The sequence below is a fragment of the Bradysia coprophila genome (genome assembly GCF_014529535.1).
Source record: "Bradysia coprophila strain Holo2 chromosome IV unlocalized genomic scaffold, BU_Bcop_v1 contig_5, whole genome shotgun sequence".
In the NCBI taxonomy this organism is placed as follows: domain Eukaryota; kingdom Metazoa; phylum Arthropoda; class Insecta; order Diptera; family Sciaridae; genus Bradysia; species Bradysia coprophila.
Genome location: NW_023503374.1, coordinates 3,926,221 through 3,950,355, shown reverse-complemented (window position 1 = coordinate 3,950,355; position 24,135 = coordinate 3,926,221). Strand labels below are relative to the sequence as shown.

Sequence of the window (24,135 nt, the reverse complement as noted above, 5' to 3'; positions counted from 1 at the left end):
CGCATAAATTTAAAATAGAGCATCGCACATCATAAAAGTTTTTTTTTTCGTATGAATTATTGCCTGGCATGGACGTATATGTTCATCTGAATGTATTGCTTCCGAAGTTTATGAAGCTCATTTTGTGTTAATGTAAAAACAAAAATTTGTTGGGGGCTGTGCTGTTGTGAAACCATTCGAGTGTTCTATGGATGCAATCAAATAAAATTTCGCTTTTATGTCGCCATAATTTAAATGTTTCATATTTTTATAATGTCGTCCACTACATAAACGGAGAATTTTAACGGCTGATTCGAGAAATAAATCAGTTCGAGAATCGAATACAATAATGGGAAACTGGGATTTGTATTATTATTTGTATTGCATGCGGTGGCTGAATATTTAATTGAACTCAAGCACGCGTGTGCAAATAATGTTTTTTTCCCGGAATCCAAAAGCAGATTTCCCGATTTTCCCGTTATCCTTAAAATTTACCTAGATTTCCCGGTAAAAAAAGTTCTGATTTCCCGGTAAATTTTTTTCTCATTTCCCGGTGAATGAAATATTTATTTTATTTTTCAATTAAGTTTGATCAAGTACTGTCGTGACAAACATGACTTTTATAACAACGTCGAAGGCCAAAGACTCTCATTCCAAATGTTTTCTTTAGTTATGTCAGATTTATAATATATTTCGTCACATACTCTCAGCAGCGCATTAGTAGTGCCCGCCTAATTATTCCAGCTGCCTGGGCCCGCGACATTTGAGAAGTTATTGAATGATCGTGAGCGGAGCGAGCGAAAAATTTTAGCGATTTATACTTTGAAAATATTCTATTCTCTCACGGTGGGGCTGAACGAACTTTAAATAAACATGTCGACTTCCATCTCGGTTGTTTTCATAGCTGAGTTAGGGGAGGCGTGTACTATCCAACGGCACATGTTACAGGCGCAACCGCTGAGCCGTTTCTGAGAACTAGGAATATCGTCGCCTGGCTCCGCGGAAGTTGCTGCACCAGTGTTTGAAACTGGAATCGGTAGAGGGACAAATTCTAAGGTCAACCATGTAAAAATTATTACTCTCGGTCATTTGGTCGCAGAGCAATAGAAGCTGAAAGTCGAGAATTCCACCTCTTCAAGGGGTGATGCCTCCTCGACGAAGTTCTCGATCCAGCACTTTAATAGCGTTTCTAGACAACGTTAATGTGCTCTTTCGAATGGCAATAATTTTTTTTTGAAAGTGGTCTCTTTTGGTACATTTTCAGAAAAGTCACTTTTTTGCTACCCTTGGTGAACTTTGGCTACTCCCATACCTTGCCGGTTGATGTATTTCAACACAACATGCCTTGTAACAGTTAGCCTGAAGTCTAAGCTTTCCAATGATACCAAATATACCATGTATGATTCTCAGCAAGAACTATTTATGATAAAGATTTTGCATCGAGGTCGGGCTACTAGCAAATTTAGGGTCATTGAAAACGAAATTTACAAATATTACAAATTAATGTCTTTGAGTTATTTCTCATCGACTTACGTGAGTTATCCATTGTTTAATATCTGCCTATTTTGCCTAATAAACATAAAAATAGAAATTTCGTTTTCAATGACCCTAAATTTGCTAGTAGCCCGACCTCGTTGCAAAATCTTTATCATAAACAGTTCTTGCTAAGCATCATACATGGCATATTTGGTATCATTGGAAAGCTTAGACTTCAGGCTAACTGTTAGAAGGCATGTCGTGTTGAAATACATCAACCGGCAAGGTATGGGAGTAGCCAAAGTTCACCAAGGGTAGCAAAAAAGTGACTTTTCTGAAAATGTACCAAAAGAGACCACTTTCAAAAAAAAATTATTGCCTCTCGAAAGAGCACATTAACCTTGTCTAGAAACGCTATTAAAGTGCTGGATCGAGAACTTCGTCGAGGAGGAATCACCCCTTGAAGAGGTGGAGTTTTCGACTTTCAGCTTCTATTGCTATGCGACCAAATGACCGAGAGCAATAATTTTTACATGGTTGTTCTTAGAATTTTTCCCTCTACCGATTCCAGTTTCAAACACTGCTCCAGCAACTTCCGCGGAGCCAGGCGACGATATTCCTAGTTCTCAGAAACGGCTCAGCTGTTGCGCCCGCAACATGTGCCTTTGGATAGTACACGCCTCCCCTAACTCAGCTATGAAAAGAACCGAGATGGAAGTCGACATGTTTATTTAAAGTTCGTTCAGCCCCACCGTGCTCTGACTATAACCCTATATTTATGACGTTCAGCATCGGTAATTTTTGTACATTCTATTTCGGACTTCTCAGCAAAATATTTACTTCCCTTCCGTCTATTACGATTTCCCGGTGAGCTCGATTTCCCGGTGATTTCGTTTACTCGGTCAGTATGATTTCCCATCAATTGCGATTTCCCGTCAATTTCGATTTCCCGGTGAATTTAATTTCCCGGTTAGTTCGAATTCTCGAATTTTTTTCTACGTCTTCTTTTGGTGGAATTCCCGGTATCCCGGTTATCGGCCAAAAAATTTCCCGGTATCCCAGATACCAAGGATACACATTACTTGCACACGCGCTCAAGCACTGATTAGTCAGTTAATATTTTACTGATCTTCCTCGATGAGAACCACATGACTATCACTATACCCTTTATGGATTATAATATTTCGTTGAATCATTTTCTTTATTAAAAGCGAAAAAAAGGCTGCAAAGTGCAACCAGTATAAAAACGATCTTTTCAAAAAACAAATATTTACAATAAATAAAAATCATCAATTCTATTACGTCCCAAGGTCCCTAAAATGCAACTAGAATTTCTTCGTTGAATCGCAATGGAAACTTTCTGTAGCAGGTAGTCCATAGAGCGCGGTTCCTCAGAAGCCTGTTGCATTAATGATCCCAATTTCTTTATAAATGTATTTGTCTCAGGACCCATGCTACCTAGTGATTCAAAAGCAATAGGTGTGAATAAATAATTATCTTTTAAACAAATGTAATGATTGTGTTTAAATCTTTCGGCATTATCAGCAATCGAACCAGCTTTTTTGGATGACTGATTAACATAAGAAGGGGTTAGGGTGTCTCTAATGGTTACATCCCACAAAATAGGTCTACCGTGACTCCATGGAATTAGAGTCATACCATCCAGTCTTTTCCCGTCATCTCTAGAAATTCCCGGAGGCTGTACTAAATTCGGAAACCCTGCAGAAGAAAATGCATGAGAAAAGATTTTGTTAACTTCGTCATGTCCAGGAATCCATCCTCCGCTTTTATTGCAAGATAAACCATGTAAGCCATCCTTCTTAACGTTTTTACCGCAAAGACATTTATGTTCTTCGCATAATTGACAACCCAGACGAAGACCAACAGCAATTCGTGCAGAATTGTTATCCAATAATAAGCCTAACTGACTCGATGGAACTACTTGCAGCCACTTTGAAGATTCTTTAGTAGATGACGCAAGCAGTCGAGCACGAGCGGTTGGCTCACTAGAATCAAACATTTCCGAAAATTTACTTTTGATCCTCGGTAGGTCCCAATTCTTTTGCACTTTCTTATGGGCATCATTATCTGGAATAAAATCTTGAATATCTTGATGATGAATATACAAAAGCAAATATGCTGGCAATGCCAGATCCTCTACTTTCCTAATACCCATACCTCCAAAGGATAAAGGCAGCGAAGCCTGATCCCACGAAAACCCATCCACCTTCGTATTAGTAATACTTCGAGTGTAGAACGGAAGATCTCGTCTACAGCTTTTAGTTTATCTAACAATAAGAAAGATCTACAAGAGCGCAAGAGATAATTAAACCTACAGCTAATCAAGGACTTCCTAAAAATACACAAAGCAGGATGAATATCCATCAACTTCAAATGATCGCACATAAAACTAATCGACTCAATCTTAGACGAAAACATCCTCTCCAAACCTAATTCGAAAATCGGTGAGCCTAAAATCTCAAGTGAATATATAGAATTACCACCTTCTCCTCCTTCTACACCGTAAGAAATTTTTGGTTGGCCTAATAATATAAAATATTTTTTTTGCATTTTTGACCTCGTTATTAGAATGATAATTTCTTTTATGACAAGAAACTTCACCCCTCATTATTCGGTTTTAACGTTTGCGGAAAAATCTTTAATATAAATAGAGCAATTTGATTGCCGGTCTAGCCATAGTTCAAACTTTATCAAATTTTATGTCAGTCATTTATTCTATTTTCAATTTAGACCAACTGCATCAATCGCATTAATCTCGTAATTATTCTGTGCTCATCTCAGCCGTCAATTCTATTTTGTAAACTTATTTAGTTTCATGAAAATTTAATCCGTTTCATCACATCTTGTAGCTTCTACCAGACAAACACTCCAATTAATAACTATTACATGTAAACAGATCGATAGGTATGTTGTCATGTTGTTTAAACTTTTACCATTCAATACCGGTTCCCGTGAGTTACAATTTTCGGAGAATTATTATTCCCGATAAATTTACAATTTCCGTCAAAACTACTTTACACCGTTCGATACCTCATTAGTCGCACTACCCAGAGCTTATCTTTTATTTTGATAGTCGTCGTCTCGACAACCCGTGACTTGAAGATGAAACAATGAACTTGTTCGAAACACACATTGTTTGATTAAGGACTTTATGCAACTCTGGCTCTTCGCATATTAGGCACTTTAATCGTGATTAAGACACTATGACAGTTTTAAAGTCATCGTTGCTTCTAAAATAAAATTAATTCTTTCCACGATGATCTGAAGGAACTTGACTTTTCACAAGATGTAGAAAGGAGTTTGGTTCCATTTTAAGGAATTTATTATCCTACAAAGTGTAATTTAAAGAAGTTTCTTTGGATCCTAGAGGTAAATCGACAAACTTTATTGTCAAGGGATTTATTTAGGATCTAGAGAGCTTATCCTTTAACAAAGTATTTGTACAAATAGCGAAGAAGAGGCGTATTGCATTTAACGCTCCCAACTATGAATCTAGTACCACCGAGAATCCAGCTACTAAACTGTACTGACAATATTCAATATTTCCTGAAAGTTCAGATCAGGTCAGTTAATTTTGGAAAACCAATCTGACCCTAACATGAGTTGAAAGGACAAACTATCAAGTAACCTGTCAGGTTGAACCTAATTACTATATTCACAATTGAACAATCGTATGCGTATGTTGTCTCTCTGTATGAAAACTTCTATTTTTCTACTAGGTCTTCGTAAACTGCTGAACGGCTCAGATGTCATATTTTTCATTATTAATGTGACTCTAGATCTAGCTTCATTTTCCACACGAAACACAATCAATTTTTGCACAACATTTTTAAACAACTTAAGCCTATCGTTATTTCGTTCTACCTATTTTGCTGTGTAGCATAAGTGAACCCAGCGCAGACAAATGTGTACATCTAAATAAAATCCATTAGATATCGCATATAGAACAAAACACGTAATTGCAAAGGATTACACACAACAGAATCTGTCAACAAAATTACATTTTCTCAGAACAACAATGTCTTCTCGAAGCAAAATGTTACAATTTAGCACGAGTATAATCAGAAAGTCAGTTTTAATTCATTGATTAATTTTCACCGCTCGTGGTTTATTCGCTATCTTTACACCCTCTCTACACTCAAATGAAGTCAATTTCGAACAATGGAAAACAAATTAAAATTCCACTTTCGCTATAATATACTCCCCATTAATACTACCCATATACACTCATCAGAGACGGTATGACAACTAATAACACTTCAGCAACCATATCGATCATGATGGCCCCATATTCTCGTTACAATGACCGCCACAAAAGAAAATTGAAATCAAATAAAAAAGCAAAAAACGAAAACACAATCGTCAATATAAATGAAAATAAAATGGTCTAACTACAATAACGACTTTTATTAGTTTTATCCATGAGACGAACAAATTTATCAATTGTTGTTTGGCCTAATATGACTCGACTCGTGTGCAAAAAAAACAACAACAACCGAACCAGAGTCTATATACGATGCCACACACAATATTTGTAAAGTGGTCGTGGGTTATAGTGTTCATATAAATATCGGATATCAAGAAACAGAAATAGATATAACAACATACCATTTGTGAGCGGGTATCATACGCTAAAAATCTCCCTAGCTTCTTGTTATTATACGGACGAGGCACAATTGGGTGTATTGAACAAAACAACTATGAACCTGAAAGAATATCGACGCTTTCAACTTTGGAGAGAATTTAGATAGTTATAAATCGTCTGTTTGGCAGCGTGGTATATCCCACTTGGTATACGTATAATATAGTTGGATGAGTTTTTGCACATTATGCACGCTTTTCTTACCCCACATTTGAATGAAAATCGTTTTCGGGAAAATGTGCCGACTTTATCCGAAAACTACGACGGGGTTGAATGGATAGAAAAACTTTCCAACCCTGTTCAGTTTATTCTATGGTCGAGTTCCATATAGACGTGTTCTCAAAAAATCCAAACGAATATACCGACCCATGGTGACACTTTTTATTTTGTATATATTCGAGTCAAGCTGTTTATTGTTTTGAAACTCTAAAGTGTGTGTTTCGGTTTTTTTTCTATTATTTTGATTTATTCGGTTTGAAGCTTCGGTTGATTTATGTTTTATTGTTTTTAAGAGGCAGTCGTTTTGCGGCGATGAAGATTTTTAGTAGATCGCAAAAATAAATTGCGGGATATGCTATTTGAATACATTTTTTTAGAAGAAGAAACAAACAAATAACAAATTCGGTTCTAAAAATAAAACAAAAAATTTGATAAATAAATCAAAACGTGTTCGAAGTGAAAAATGATAATTTCGATTGTGCTCTGTACATATAACCATAATGATTGATCAAAATATTATTTATTGAATTGAATGATACAAAAGTTGCAAACAAAAAAAAGAAGTTTTAATTGAAAAAAATGCAGTTTATTTACTGTAGATTTGTGGAGGAATAACGCTACACCCCAATGCATGCATGAACGTGTAACAGTTCAAATAAATTGGCAAACATAAAAAAGAGTATGAAACATTCCATCGAAATAAAATTCATTGCTCTGATGACTATCGCAACTGATTTTTATTCAATACCAACAAATTGGATTTATTTAAATTTGCACGCGCTCATGTACTTCATGGCACAGTGTACATGATAGGAAACTATGACCAGAATAGTAAATAGTTGTAAGTGTTTCGATCTGTTTTTTTTTATTCACATGCAATTCATATGAACAATTTTTTATTGGAAAACATTTTGAATTCGTTATGGTATCGTATTATACTGGTAATGTTATGAAATTGGCTTTTAAAAAATGAATTGAATGATGAGAATTTTCACTGATGGAAATGAAGCAATTACAGGTCGAACAACACTTAATAAAGACCTTCGACGTATCACTAGATTGATTACCGATTGGAATGTTTTCCACAATTCTCAAAAAATTGCCTTTGCAATAAACATGAGTAGGGGAAAGGGTACTATTGAACACACATCTTATCATTTTTACTTAAAATACTAATACCCCATCCAGCCAATTTACAAATTACAGAACAGGAATGCAAGCTAACGTTGTTGAAAGTAGAATGTTGAATCAACCAAACGAAATTAATTCTTTCGCAACAACAATTCGTAATCGCATTCACAAAATTGATTTTGGGACTAAAATTCATTGATAGATAATGTAAACTCACCCTCCATGTAACCTTTTGTTGCGTTTGCGTTGCCTTTGCATTGGCAATAGATTTGGTTTTGTTTCCGGTAATAGTGCTTAAAAAATCGACTTTGTGGAGCACGGTGCCCAATACACTATTTTCGGACTGTTGTTGATAAAATACACACGTCCATATCTCAGCACAAGCAATTCAACAACACAATTTCATTGTCAACTGAAAAAAAGTTAGTCCTAAGCACGTACCGAGGGATTCTTCTGAAAAACAGAAGACCGAAATTTGTCGAGGTACACGAAACGTAAAGAAATGAAATAGTCTTTATTCCAAATACATTCTACGTAGCACATTAATTACAGAACAGTAATTACCTTTCTAATGACACCCCACACGACCATGTACGTTTCGTGTACCTCGAGAAATTTCTGTAAGAAAAGTGTAAGTTTTCAGTCTTTTTTCGGTTGAAAACTTCAACTGCACATATCTCAGTGTAGATGAATTTTAAACCCAATAAGACCATATTTGCCCCGGAAGTACATGCAATTACCTTTCTATTGACACCCCACACGACCCTGTACGGCTCGTGTAACTGGAGAAATTTTTGTAAGAACTTGCATGTTTTCGGTTTTTGATGAACTCTTACCAGCAACAAAAGTTTCGAAGAATTTTTTTGAAAGTAGTTTTGGCTTCTGGGGAGCAATACCTATCTAGGCACAAATCAAAAAATCCACTAGAAAATGCGTCCGATTTCGGTCTTCTGTTTTTCAGAGGAATCCTTCACCATTAAAGCACATAAGTCGACAGAAAAATGACAAGTTTTCCTATGACTTGACCTAGTCTCAGACCAACACTTTTGGAGTATGGATTAATATTGTCCACTATAATGACGTTTGTTCATTCAGCCATTTGTTAGTAGATGTTGTCCTTGGTTGGAACTTTTTGTTCAAAAATTTGTTCAAAAACAAAGTTATTTTACTCACTAAGCTACTGGGAAATGAGTTTTAACGCTGATATTGTGATTTAGCACGAGAGATCAGTGCACTCATTCTTAAGGATTGGCCTCTTTACACCGGCTTTACATTTTACACCTTTGAGTGTTTTGAATTACACAATTACAACTGGACCTGAAAATTTTTCGTCATCTGCTATAAACAACAACGACAACACAAACAACCGATTAACCGTTAAATGAGTTCTTTTATAATGAAATATATGTTTAATCTAATGAAGTACAAGATTTTTTATTGGAATTTTAAACAAAAGAAGTTAAAGGTCTGATGAAAATTTCGTAACGTTACACACTAGCAATACGAAAGATTATCACCTCAGTACGTGTAGATCACGTACTAAGGTATTTTGGTACCTGACCCTGTGTGTGAGTATATTTACGATTAAAAAATTTCTTTCATGCTTTCTAACATTCTGAAAAACTTCGCAATGTTTTCTTATAGTATCTGGAACAGTCCATGCCAGGCAACAAAAATATCTAATATTTCATATTGATGCAAAAATTTATTCCACTCTCGTATAGTCCTTGAAGGTTTGAAGCGAAAGACTATTTATTTGTTATTCAATTTTATATTAAAAAACTTTTAAATACTGGGGCAAAAATATTTTATCAAGAAAATAACGTTACGCATACTCTGCAAGTCATATAAAATATTATTTTTTTTCATATTTACATTTTTATTGTATTTTTGTTCGTTCAATAGACACTTTGAGAAGCAAAAATAACATTGCCAGAGCTTTTAATTAAAATAAAACGACAAAATACACTCGACACAAAGTAAAGGTTTTCGGTTGGTGTTCTCTTACGATTACGTTCGCCTGCAAATATGCACGATGTAAAGTGCGTGTGGAATGTAAGATGAATTCGCTTTTCGCTGAAATGTATGTTTAGACACTGAAATGAACTGGTTTCGATGATTTTCTCGAACAAACATTTCTTCTTGAGAAAAATCAAACATTTTATGACATCTCAAATCGAGGAGGAAAGCTTTCCTTGTTCTAATTTATGTCAAAAATCTTTAATTTGCCTTCCGGCTTGAAACGAGTATATCACGCTTTTTATTCGATTAAAAACACATCGACTACAAACACAAGATACCTACCCACATAAAGGAATATAGAAATGAATTTAAACACAAGGCCTGAGTAGAGTTTTCTAAATCTGCAAAATAAATTGAAAATTTACATTTAAATCCACATTGAAGATCTAAAAACTAATCTACAAAGCAAAAATTTCTTTTATGCAATTCTAGGACGGAATTGAACTGTTTCTTGCCTGGAGAGAGATTACGGCTGCATACACATTTTGTGCAATTTCTGTGCACAGATTTGATGGTAGAGTATAGAGAAGAGAATAGAGAAATGCAGCCGTAATCTCTCTCCTGTTTTAATAACGTAATGTAATGAAGAAGATTGCACGTAAGTTTTATAGTGCGAAAAAAACTTTATCGCTCTAGTGCGATACGTTTTTTTCCGTACTCTAAAATGCTGAGGTTAGAAACTCTTACGTATTTAAATTGATTCATTTTTCTTCAGCTAGTAATCGTAAACATATGTTTATTAACGATAGAACATTTCATTGAAATACACAACAAAACCTCTCTCACATAGGCTGTCACTCACTGTCACAACCCTGAGAGACTTTAGTGCAATACAAATGTTAACAACAACAAAATCAGTTAACATCTGCCATGTCTCAATATACAGTGGCTAAACTATTCCTAATGTAAGAAGACTAGTCCTTACTTTATACACGGACATGTTAAGCGAATCATAAAAAAATGCAACATATTTTTACACGGAAAAATTTTCGGCTTCTCGGCTTCGCCTCGGGTTGACAATCGACATATAGTGCGATAACATACCTTCATACGATTGTTGTTGCATAAATTACTATTATATAATGTCGTATGAGACATTTCTTGAGTCCTTGCATGTATCTTATACATACGATAGTCGGAACATTTTCATGTAAAATAACGTTCAACAAACAAATCAAGAAATAAAGTCAAACGACAATTCTATTCGGAAACTTCTTTGTTTTGATTAAAAAAATTCAAAATTGAGATATTTTAACCCACGACTAACCCACCAGTTTGTGAAAATTGGTATTGCTTTCAGCAGACTTTCGTGGAATGGGTTACATTGACAGAGATTAAACTATTTGCTTTTTGTGTACACACACACAACAAATCACAAAAAGCCACAAATAGTTGCTTAGCGCCATTCCGATCCCCTTCTTCCTAGTTGAGTGGGTCATTATTTACGAATCAGTCGAAGTGTATTTCAAACCAATTTCTCAATTGTTTATCACAAAGACATTTTTCGCATTTTCTGCAAAAACTTTGTACGAAATAAACCTGTCATTGAACAGTAAGTTATTTTCAATTTTATTTTTTTATTTTGTTGGAAACTTCTACTACCCTCAGGGTATATCTCTTACAATCGTTGTCATTGTTGTTCCATTTTTTTCCCTTGGCTTTGTTGTGTTAATAGGACTTGGCATGAGCTATTCTCTCAGATACTCAAAACTAGTTTTTATTTTTATTAAAAGCTCGAGAAGATGTAATAATTTCTGGGAAAAAGACTTTACATCTTTCTTGTTCAAGGGTATTACGTTTAAGATTTTCCGATGGAAATTTCGCTGCACGTCCATTGTAACAACTAAAATTCTATTAATATCAAGCCAATTAATTTATTATATAACGAAAAGAGAATGATAGTGTCTCTGTTCCTTCCAAGAAAAGGTATGCGTTATTCTATTGACTGAAATTCATGGGTCGGACGGATGATGAACACTCTAAAATGTTTGTCAAACTTTGTTCATTCCTTGATAACACGATAAGTAATCATCAACGGATTTCAAAAAACCTTTCAATTCTGTTCTGTAAGCAAGAAATTTTTTCAACGCCTTTTATAGCAGACAGCAGGACTTACGATCGTTTGAAAATGTCAGTGTTTCGGGGAATCTGGCAATATCATATTTTCGAAATCAATTTTTCAAAACTTCGCAGACAATGCTACCTTTCCCTACCCTGTCAACAACTGAATGTCTCCTCTAACAAAATTTAAGTAACGAAATCGTGCAGGTTCACCCTGTATGTATAGTTGAAAAGTGCGTTGTTTTGGCACCGTGTGCCATTTTACCTGTCCCAATGTAAGACATAGTTCACTTTATTTATTCTGAAAATTTCTGAGAAAGCAAATCAGTTTTAAGATATTTTAACAATCGACAAAATGAATGAATGAATGAATTGAAAAAATGAATCAGTAAGTCAAGGGACCTGACCCGCCCAAAAAATGGGTCGTAGCTTTTCCTTATTCCTACGATTTGTATCGTCTGGCGTACGGTGTCTTCGGAATAATGAGATGTGAAACTTTATTCGCAACTCTGTTGCCCTTGTTGTCTCGCATATCAAGTTGCAAAACAAGACGATCGTGTCAGCCTCTATATTTGTCTCTCATAGAGAACAATGGATTCTGTACAACATTGTTGAAAAACAAAAACGAAAATCTGTGGACCATAATCTTTCTAGATATCATCTGGTGCTGGTGACTCAATTTAAAACAAAACAAAAAATCACCGAAAAGTATCATGATAGCAACAAACAAAACAGAGTGTAATGTACAAAAACTCAAAGGGAAACTTGAAACACACTCTAGTAGAGCTAAATTTTATGTCCATTTCCTTTTTCAATTCACTGAGCGTTTCGATGTCGACTGTGCTACACACAATATACAAACTACACTTTTTACTGTACATTACGTGCGAACAGTTCAAACTTTCGAAATATTCTATGAATTAAACCACTTACAATATTCAACACTGTCATTGTACTATAGTGGCTATACGTTGGAGGAAGGGAGAGAGAGAGAGAGAAAGAAAGGTTACTTCACATCAATCCGTTTATAACTCTATGAACGAAAGCCGAAAAGTAAGCATAATGCAAGGGAGGCAGCACACAAAAAAGTGGAAAAATACGGAGTCGTATTTTCCTTATTAAATTGCTTTTATAGGGAATTATACGTCAGAAAAGGGAAATTTATTTTAATACAACTTTGTATGAAGACGAAAAAAAAAAAACGAATACAGAAACTAACACCAGCCCATGTTGGATTTGTAAGTGAATAGAAGGCACTTTAAAGATTTATGAAATGGCATTTCTATTTCATGTTCGACCCCCATATAAACAGAATGTAAATTCGCATGGAAAAATGAAAATCCACGAAAACTTTTGATGTTTTGAACTGCACCATACACTAGGTGTTATGCCTGTGTTATTGTTCTAATAAATTGAAGTAGGATGTTGTGTTATACACTTGCTTTGCATACACTTCTTTTTTTTGATCCATTTTTAAAAAGAAAAAGAAAAGAAAACTTTTGACCAAAGTTGTTGTTTATCGGTTGCCAACTATACCTCAAAGCTAACATACACATGATGTACCTACGATAAATATACCATGCCAACCGTCAGTACTGTGGCTTTGTGGGAAGATACAATATTGCATGAGTTATGCGATTAAGTGGAACATTCTGGTGGTTTATATAGATTGAAGTGTAGGATCCTTTTAAATTGATTGGTAAACTTTGTTTTCTTAATAGTTTTCCTTGCGATGTTTGATATATATATATATATTCAGGTTGAGTACGATATACCAGATGTAAGTATATCGTGTAAGTTACCTTGTCGTTTATTTGGTTTTACGGTAAACTTTATTGTTTGCTCTATTTCTGTCTTTACATAATTTTCTCCGAAGTTGACCTAATCTCTTAGAAACGTTGCATAATGTTAAAATGCATCAAATCTCTTACACCTTTTGTACCAAATCTTGTACTTCTTCAGTTTCACTAGATGTTTTGCTATATAAAGCCTGAGCTCATCGCTAGTTTTTTGTCTTCGTTATCGATAACAGATGGACCATAGGTGAGGAACATATTATACACGAACTTTTTGAATTTCCCCCTTTGCTCATACTACCCCCAAAGTGTTGTATTCGTAATCGTCCATGCGAGTGGCTCTCACACGTTAAAATAGGTTTCGATTTGGCCAAGATATTAAATTTCAAATTTTGGAAATTTGTATGAAGAAACGGATTTTCATACCTTTTGAAATTAATGAATTTTACCAACCTTTGTTCTTCTTCTTCTTCTTTTTCAGCCTGTTTCTATCCACTGCGTAGGCCTCCCCAATTCGCTTCCATTCCAAACGATCCGTCGCCACTTGTTTTCGTTCGCTTTATACTATAATTCCATCTCTCTGGTGGTCTACCTCTACGTCTTGTTTTAGGTGGTCTCCAGTTCATGATCTTTTTGGTCCAACGATCGTCCATCCTTCTTGCAATATGTCCCGCCCAGCTCCACTTTAAAGATGCTATTCTTTCCATGACATCAACGACTTTTGTTCGTTGTCGAATCCATTGATTGGTCATTCTATCTCTGAGCGTAATTCCAAGCATACTCCGTTCCATGGCTCTTTGTGCCACTTCTAGTTTATTTTCGGAAGCTTTTGTTAACGTTAACGTTTTCGCTCCATATGTGAGCACAGAAACGACACACGTACCGAACACTTTACGTTTCAGACTGTTGTTCATTTTGCTTTTGAAAATTAACCTGAGTTTTCCGAGAGCTGCTTATGCAAGACCAATTCTACGTTTTATTTCTGCAGTTTGGTTGTCCAAACCTAACTTCAATTTGTAACCTTTGTTACGTGGAACTTTTCAACTACTTGGTGGATTTGTCTGAAATTTTCAGGATGTGTACCGTATACGGTGTACGTAAGTCTAAGAAACTACTTTGAAGGAATTTTCATAAAATTTTATAATTTCTGAGTTATGAGCGTTTTAAGCTGTTAAGCTACGTTACCCATTACTCGAAAATGACAGATTGAAAGCACGTTTAAAAGACAAAGTTATAGAGATCTAGTTGCTATGAGCGTTTTTAATGGGAGCTATGTGGGTTCTATCTCGGAAATTATAGAAAATCAAAAGTTCGGTTCAAAGACTTTAAAGAGTTTTAGATTCTAATCTACACACGTTTCAGTGTTTTCGTACGGGTCTCCAAAGCCCTATGTTTTAACAGAAAAGATGACGGAACACAATAGAACTGATATCGCCCAACCAACCTTTATCCTTTTACAGAAAAATTACATCGGTGGGGCTGACGCTTCGACACGCAAAAACAAATACGTCACAATCGGCAGATGATTTTTAATTGCCAATTTTTTGAATCAGTTGTTTACACTATTCTCATCATCTGCCGATTTTGACGCATTTGTTTTTGCGTATCGAAGCTGCAAGCGTCACCCCAACTGATATCAGTTTCTTTGTTAGTGGATAAAAGGACTTGCGTCATATTCCCACTGCAAGTGGAATTCAAAATTGGTAAACAAATACTATAAACAAAAGGGCGTTCAAGCGTTCAACGAATCATCTTTTTAATGTGGTTAACGTGACGACAGAATGTCAAATTCTCGTTTAAAACAAGCCGCAAATATATGTAGGAACGAACCCATTGAATGATTGTTATGTCTCCACATGATGCCTTGTATTTTTCACTAGGCACATATACTAAGGACAAGCTCTAGCGATAGGCTAACATTCAAACAAAGAAAACGATTACCTAGGCTTTGTCATTCAGTGCGTTCGATTTTATGAAGCTCTAAATAATTCGTCGGAAGAAACGACTTTCAATTCCTATGCCAGCTTGTGTTTCACCGTTTCACTATTTTCAACTCAGCATTCTTGCTGTAATAAATCGTTATGCTATCCATCATGCTGTCCCAATTACGTATTATGCAAATAAATTCCACAATTAATGAACATGCCCTTTCGAGCAAATTGTTTTTACGGCACCTGATAGTCGATTATGTGCATCACCATGGATATTAAAAACTTTTATCAATTTAACAAAATTTTTAATGAGATTCATGCGGGGATGAACATTCATTCGCATTGAAAACGATTTCATTCATGGCTTATTTTTACGCCACAACGCCATGGCAGATTGTAATATACCTGCTGTTGATTAAAATGTGCATGTTACATTGTTGGTAAAATCGGTTTTTATCTGAAATTAGCTATGTGTACTTCACGGTGCGCTGCTATCTGCACGTATTCCCGTTCAGAAGTTATTATAATGAGAATGAATAGCCTTTGGAATCTGTTTCGCACAAACTTTTCTGTAATGTAGACTGTATGTTTGGTGTAATAATAGCTGACGAGTATATCTAATGTCAGATTACGATGAAAATGAGTCCAAATATTATATATAGTCAGATGCTTCCCGGTATACTCTATCTAAAATTAGTTAAAATTGACGGTAGAGCGATTTATCGGAGTCAATAGATAGTCACAAAAGGGAAAAAAATCCAATAAATTTGTAATTTTCTTTACGAAGTTAACACAGCAAATGTTCGATTAAATTTTCGATTTAATCTGTTACTTCCTTTGTTTGAAGTATCGTTTAACGTTTAATAAAGGCGAAATCTATTACGTCTTTAGTTTCACTGTTTGGTTATATTTTGGCTATAGAAGAGAACGTTAGCCAGATTTCATCTCTTATTTCTGTCGTCGTTCTCGATAACAGCTGACGTCTGTTACACTCATGATATGTTCAGGGTAATTTTTTTTCTTGTCAATTTAGTTTATTCAAATCAAAATTCTTTACACATGAAATTTTTTGACACTTTCGTATCATAATAGCCACTTTTTGGCCTTGAAAAATTCAATAGAAAAGAAAATTTACTCTACGTTTACGTTTAAAGAAACTTCTAAAGGTTTGCACCTTGCAGATTGAAAAAAGGAAAAGTGAAAAACAATCAATCTTCTAGTTTTTTTGTATTTACGTTATTTGCTTAACCTAAAGAGACAACAGAAATAGTGTTCAAATCTAAGTTGAATCAAATCAAACAAAGGAAAGAAAATTCTTAGAGAGAAAAGGAAGGGTTTAACTTCAATATGTTTGCTTATGCAACAATCTTTTCGATTTGTGTGTAAATCTATAATGATAATAGCTTGGGATGTAACCCTCTTATCAATGAGTGAGGAGGTTTATAAACGCAATTAGCAATTTTCTGAAGTTTCCAAATTTGCTAATCACAGGATTCTCATGCAAGTACGTTCCATTCAACGCTTTTCGGGCTATGCCTTCAAGGTAAACGTTGAGCCTCGGAACTCTTGTGTATTTGTGCAATTTGTCAGTAGAGATGAATTTATAGTTCGTTCTCGATCTTCTAAAATTCATTGCCATACGGAGACACTTATTTTCAAAGAGTTTCAATCGCTTAATCAAATATTTTGGTAGAGTGTGCCAGACTGTCACCCCGTAGGTGAGAACTGGTCTCAGTATAGTCAAATAGATCTTAACTTTCACATCTTGTGAAATGCCATTATTGGCATTCATGACAGGGTATAGCTTATGTAGACCGGTGTGTACCTTCATCAGCATTCTATTCACATGTTCATTATGTTTGAGATTCGGTTGAACGTAGTAACCCAAAAAGCGGACGCTCTTCTTGTATTGTATCTTTGAGCCATTCATCTCAAGAGTATAAAAATTCTCGTTGATGGCATTCAAGCGATTTGATTTCTGAATGAAAAGTGCTTCCGACTTTTCAACATTCACTCTAATTTTCCACATTTGATAATAGCGCTGCCTATAAAGGTGGCTATATACGTTAGATTTGGCTCTACTCTGAGATGATCTGGTTGAAAAGGTGCTCGTATGGTCTGCAAAGACGGTTAGAGTCGTATTCAGATGCGACGGAAGCTCTGCCAGAAAAACAATAAAAAGCAGAGGTCCTAATACAGAACCTTGTGGGACCCCATCATTCACAGTTATGGGGTCGGATAGCTGGTTTCCCAGCCTAACTCTAAAGTTGCGATCTCTAAGATAGGAGGAGGCAATTCTAATGAGGGTAATTGATTTTACACAATTTCGTTTGTACACACAAGAACGTATTAAGAACTTTTGTGCACGTAAATGACCATTCCATTCCTCTTCTTTTACTCTCCAACCTTTTGTTCATGTCCTCCTGTAAATACTATACAGGGACAGAAAATGTGGTAAAGAAAATAGGGTATAAAAACGTCAATTTCTCAACGAGCACAGAAACTGCTATAATTAATGAAAGTTCTGAGAAGCAAACAAAAGTTTAGGCTAAAAAATAATTGAGTGGTTGAGTCTTCTTCTCCTTCAATTACCTCGGTTAAATTGTTTCAATTGTTATTGAATTTATTATTTTACATCAAGTCATTCTCCAACCTTATTCTCATAAAAAAACATAAGTCCCATCAAGCATCGCATAAAGAATTCTGCATCTGCACTCTGCACTTACATTTCCAATTTACATTGCTTATAACGAGCGGTTGTTATGAAAACGTTCCTCATGCATTTATAGTTGTATCACGTAGAGTCATATGAACGTTTTTCCCGAAACGAGAGAGACGATTAAAAATGAAAATAAATTCAAATTTCTCGAGAAATATTACATTCGTTTCCGGCTGGAAGGTAGAAATTACATATAATTTATTGCTGTTAATACTGTTCGCGTCATAAATTCATCCTTATTAAATTGTTTATTACATTGTTCAACATCATTCACTCATTCAGGTGATGTTAGTTTTTCTAATAATGCAGTAAGAAGTTGGAAGATTGTGCCAGGAATTCGAAATTTTATGTTAACATAAATTAATTGGCATCAAGAGCTTAGTCGCTTCAAGAACCTCCAAGTTGATTAAATAATGAATGATATTCATGGCGGATATTATTCAAGAACGTGCGCTCTAAGTGTAATAATTAGTGGATTCGGTCTAAATGGAATCTTAATTTGATAGATAGAAGTTGCTGTACAATTTTCGCTGTTTTGCAGGAACTCAATTGAGCGGATAATTTTGTATTTCATTTAGGAAGGAAACAAAACCCTTATTGTCACAGCGAACGTATCGTGATATAATCATCAAATCGTTTGCTGTTCTTGATTACAGAACCGTTAAGTATTTGATACGAAATCTTTCACTTCAACAGTTTTAACAATACTCTCTCTAGCAAACAAACTGCTTTTATTAAGGTGTTGAAAGTGTCAAGTAGCCTTTAATTAAGGTACGTTTGACCACTGTTTCGATCTGTGAGAAAACTAAAAACGTCTTTCGACGTTTTGCATTACTATGCAGTTCAAAAATACCATTTCTCATCAGGCCATGGTGACAGTAGTACTAGATAAAATGCTCTAGAAATGCTATATAAATTTCTACACGAACAAGTATAGCGAATAATAATCGAAATGAAATTCCAATACATCACTATCATTGCAGACTCGTGGCGGTCTGTGGTTAAGCCACCACACCACAAAAGCTAAATAAACTTTTGTGGACTTTTGTGTCTCATACGATGTGAACTTAGGAAAGTTTTTTAAACCTTTATAAGCCGTACAACATGTATGTGACGACGGTGTTTTGACTCCTCTGTAGATACGAAGTGCAGTGTAGTTGTTGTAGATGTAGTTGTTAGAGCAAAAGATGAACCAATCATCATTAAATTGGTAACCATCGAAAGCTAAATGCATTCATCACATCAACAACGAATCCCTGAGACAGGCAGCAATGTCGTACGAAATTAAGGCACGTTTGACCACTGTTTCGATCTGTGAGAAAATTAGCCTTTGGAATTTACATGTAAATTACAGCGTAGTCAGTCGAAATGTAGAATACAAAGAAATAAGGTGTGTATTTGACACAGAGAGCTGAGAGTTTGTTTGCTAGGGAGAGTATTGGTTTTAACAAACTGTTGTTATAAAGAGAGCGCTAGCGATAATTGTTAATTGCAAAGCGTATGAACCTTTTTGCACAGGTTCATCCTTATAGCACAAGTCCTAACCTAGAACTAGTGCTACATACAACACGTTGCACAAGTATTTAAATAGTGCAACATAAAATCTGGTTTCTAATTGTTCTTTAACTGAAATCATACTCACATGATGTGTGGTCAACCTGGGCTACGACTCGTGTTAACAATTTTCCGAAATATTTTGCGAAAAAATCTTATTAGGACACATGTTAGGAAAATAGCTATTTCAAAAGAGAAAGCTGTGGTGAAGTATAAATGTGATGCTTTATTATTGACATGTTTCTACGTGTGTTCAAAAAGCACTTTCTAGAGCAATAAAGCTTCATAAAAAATTCTAGAGATGGTAAAGTGATTTCCAGAAGTTTCGCAAAATACAATGACTCATATATGAGCTGGGGGAAACTTTATTTCCGAGCTTTCATTGGTGACAACCGATACGTAAGTGTCAGAAGTAATGCAGACGATTTTACGTGGAATCTTTGGAAAATTTGGAAAGATTTTTTTTTAGATTTTACATTCATCTATCACGTAATCTCTCTGAAGGAAAGCTCAGCCTCTAAATGGGGAAAAAAAATATTTGTACGTTTATTAGACTCTTAACACTTACGAAATGGTTCATTTTAAGCGGTGAACTATAAATTAACCTAAGTAACATCCCGAAGCATTTGTTTTTTTCACCAACAAATCTTCACATTTCAGGTTTCTTATCTCTTCCTGGCCATTTCAACCTTTATTGTTTTTAGTAATTATACGGGGAAAACAAACAAAAAGCAAAAAAAAAAGAAAAAGAAAAGAAAGAAACTTAAAACCGTAACCTAAACACACAATGTCACGCTCGAAAATACGTCAACATTAACCTACATAATTCCGAAATGTTTTCGCCCATACAATTATTTCACAATAAAAGCGCCGGGAAATTATGCGTCGAAGTTTCTGGTGGACGTTTCACCCTTTGCATTATTAAAAAAAAAGAGAATTTGTATGATACACCTTAACAGTTCAAGTATCAAAAGAATATTCCTCCAAGATTGTTATCTCCGTTACGGTGTATCGGAGTTTTTTTTGTCGGAATTCACGTTAAATCGTTTTGTTTCACCCTCCAGCCGTAAATATTTAATTTGCTGAATCTCGTCGAAAATCTAGACAACGCCGAGGATAACTCACATTAATATGTTTATTCGATGAGAGATTATGTAATCTTATGAGTATTATTCATCGGTTTTATGTCTGCTTAATTAGTAGTTTATTATAAAAACGCCAATTTTCATTAGCGAATTGCTTTTACGTGTGTATACGTCGAAACATGGTATTTGCGAATATCTTCTTTGTGATAGAAAAGGTCAGAGAATTTGAGTTTTTTTTTGCTACTTTTAACTTGATTGTGTCCTTGTCCTCGCGCATATATACGAAAATATTCTTCATTGAATCCTTAGAAATGTTTTGTAAATATATTTCAGCATGCAAAATTGATTTTACGGAGAGATAAAAAAAATTGACGTCAACGACCATTCAAGGCATGTAAAAACAAAAAAGAAATCGAAATCTGTCTGATGCTTTGGGTGTGTATATAACATAATAAGATTGGATACATGTTCATGTTCGTTCGGTTAAGCTTTGAAGAGAAGGGAAACTTTAAACGAAACACAATCTTAGATGTAGCGACGATATTTACAATGTGCGAATGAAATATGAATAAGGAGATGTAATACTTTGACTTAGCAGATTACCGTCGTTTGGAAGGTATATTTTCATCCGACCATGACACGGTGTAATGAAGGTATTTGACAACAAAAGAACAAAGAGGTTGGAAGGTAAAGAACTGATTTACATTGGATCTTTGTGTTGAACGATCAGTTCATGATTCGATCTGCTCTTGTAAACTTTAGGGGCATCAGTAACTGTAAATAGATCGAATTCTTTTTGTATAGAGATTTCAGTTGATAAAAAATTTTGGTCGACAAATTGGAGGGAAAAATGTACGTTCTCAATTAGATGGCTATCTTTATAACCTTCCGAAATATACATTCAACTGAACTATTAGTTGTTTACATAACAATTGACGAAAAGTTGGTCCCATTTTTGTTGTGAAGATGTTTTATCCAAGGCTAAGCGAAGGTCAACAATCACACGAAAACGTGATTTTTTCCACACGAACCACAAATACGTACAGCAGAAAAGCGACTTACAAACGGTCTACAAGTAGCAACTCACCTTGTTGTCTTTCATCGGAAAATGTTTAGTTAAACAAATGAAGTAAAAGATTTTGTATCAGCATCATTGACTTCGTCTTGCTTCAAACGAAAGATATAACAGATTCAATGTGCTTTTGAATATATTTCACATGAAAACTGCCTCATCCCACTCCGGTATCCGAATATTCAATGATGGATGAATAATGTATTGAATTGTAATGCCAAATTCAACAACTTTTTCAATGTTATAAAAGGCAAAACACGTTCATTTAGTGATTAATATTCACTGTACCGTGTACCGGCTTATAAAATCCACTGAAAAATTATAGCAACATCATCAGCAAATTGGCTTTAATACAAATCTCATTAGCAATAAACTAATTTTCGTATTTAAGCGATCCCAATCAATTCGATAATGTTAACCCCGATATTACATCAACAAAAAAAATACAACAAACAAACAGACGTCCTTCAATCATTCTCACCAAGCCGAACAGAGCGTACAAATAAACGAACATAAAAACAAAGTGGATTACTACTGAAAACAAATTGCGTAAAATTACACCTTTTTGCCTCTTTCATACAGCGACACACACAACACACCATATATTCAACAGCGTTAAACATAAAATATTATCTGTCAATATTATACACCCGAAATCGAAACATTTTAATGGAATGTTCTGGCTGGTTGAATGGTTCATTCTTTCGGCATGAATTTGTATTTATATATCCCCATCACTTCCCACTCGTATATACCCTACCCAGTCTATATAGAATTAAAGTATGACAGAAAAAAAATGAGAAAAATTTACCACACTTACGCAAGCATAATATTATTATATTTAAGAAGAGAAGAGCAAAAAAAAATGCGTAGATTTATACAGATTTTTCACGAAGGTAGCTTTTTTGTTGTATGAGCTTCTAAGGAGGGTTGATATTATTTGCCTACAATGAGTCGGCAATTTTTTTTATGTTGAAAAAGAAAATTAATAAAAAAATGTAATCCTTGCAGCATTGCCTGTTACAGTAAAATTTCGCATAAGACAAATAAATATCGTTAAGTGAGGAATAAGAACCCGTTCCCCACGTAACAAGAATCTTTTTTTTCACTCAATGATTTTTATAATACCCAATTATTCCAATCTATTGATGTATGACAATAATTGACGCGTCTAAGTGTTGTAACCCTTGCTAAAGGCCCAGACTAGAAGAGGTCGAAATGTCACGATGACTTTTGGTGCTAAACGATGTTTTCTTTTTTTCGGCGAGACAAGGCAAATCTTTTACTTCATTTGATTGAGCATACTATGTAAGATCACATCGCTTACTTTTGTGGTTCCTGTCGATGAAATCGAGGATGAAAAACATATTTCGAATCGTTTGGTGTGGTTCCGACTAGATAACTTGTTGTATTATGTCAAATTGAAGCCACTCATCAAATATGACTCCAGAGACTAGGTCACACCACAATCCGGAGGGATTCTTTTGAAAAGCAGATAAACCAAAATCAGACGCATTTTCCAGTGGACTTATTTATATTTGTCCAGAAACGTATTCGACCCTAGCAGTCAAAACCACTTGCAGAAAAATTCTTCGAAGCTTGTGATCAAAAACCGAAAACATGCACTTTCTTACAGAAATTTCTCGAGTTACACCAGCCATGCAAGGTCGTGTGGGTGTCATTAGAATTAATTTATGCAACCGATGTGTAAAGTACTTTATTGGGCTCTAGATGAGTAATTATGACACGAGGCCACAGGCCATGTGTCATAATACACATCGTGAACCTAATATAATAGTATTTTACATGACTAGCGATAAAAAGATGGAAAGTAAAGTAATCCGCAATAAAAATTGTGTCTGTCAGTCTGTCTGTCACGTTGATATCCTGAGTAAATAAAATCCAATTTCAAAAAAAAAAAAAAATCCCTGAAAGAAAGTCGAAATATTGAGGCTTAGTTCGAAGATGGACATATTAGGGTCGGCCCTTCGTAAGATAGGGCTACCTAAGTGATTGAAAGTCTTTTGGTGATATCAATGGCAAAATAAACAATGGAAATATAAATAATAGGTCAATACCAATCGAGGAAAAAAAAGTTTTTTTTAAATCGAGTGAGTGGATCGTCAGCCAGGGCCTTAGAAGTGAAAGACTACTCGGACCTATGTGTATTTTGCATATAACTCGAGTAAATTTCATCCCCCTTTTCGTAATTTTTGTTTCATTTGGAAGGTAATCGAAGGCCGAATAGAATGTTGTTGAAAAAAAAATCGGGCTAAGGCCGATACTAGGCCTTATGTGCATTTATACTCAATAAATTAAATTTTTAGGGCTATTTGAAATTTTTGCTACATTTGAAAGGAACGTCGTACGGGGCTTCGTAATTGCGCTATTGCGCTTTCTAAGCAAACGCTCCGACTGTTCTGATGG

General features: G+C 35.1%; 1 protein-coding gene and 1 long non-coding RNA gene across 3 annotated transcripts in view; both read left to right on the top strand.

Moving 5' to 3' along the window:
• The window catches only part of LOC119071713 (pleckstrin homology domain-containing family G member 5), a 148,995-nt gene that overhangs the window by 34,482 nt on the left and 90,378 nt on the right, over positions 1 to 24,135 (top strand). Inside the window, exon 1 of one of the 2 annotated variants that reach the window (XM_037176710.1) lies at positions 6,909 to 7,178. The exons of the other annotated variant lie outside the window; for it this stretch is intronic. The gene's annotated coding sequence lies outside the window, so the exon portion shown is untranslated. Of the gene's footprint in view, positions 1 to 6,908; positions 7,179 to 24,135 lie in introns of those variants that run through there. 2 annotated transcript variants of the gene reach the window in all.
• LOC119071828 lies at positions 1,174 to 21,150 on the top strand. Its single transcript, XR_005086732.1, has 3 exons — positions 1,174 to 1,446; positions 18,864 to 18,869; positions 21,138 to 21,150. It is a non-coding gene; the product is annotated as an uncharacterized LOC119071828 (long non-coding RNA).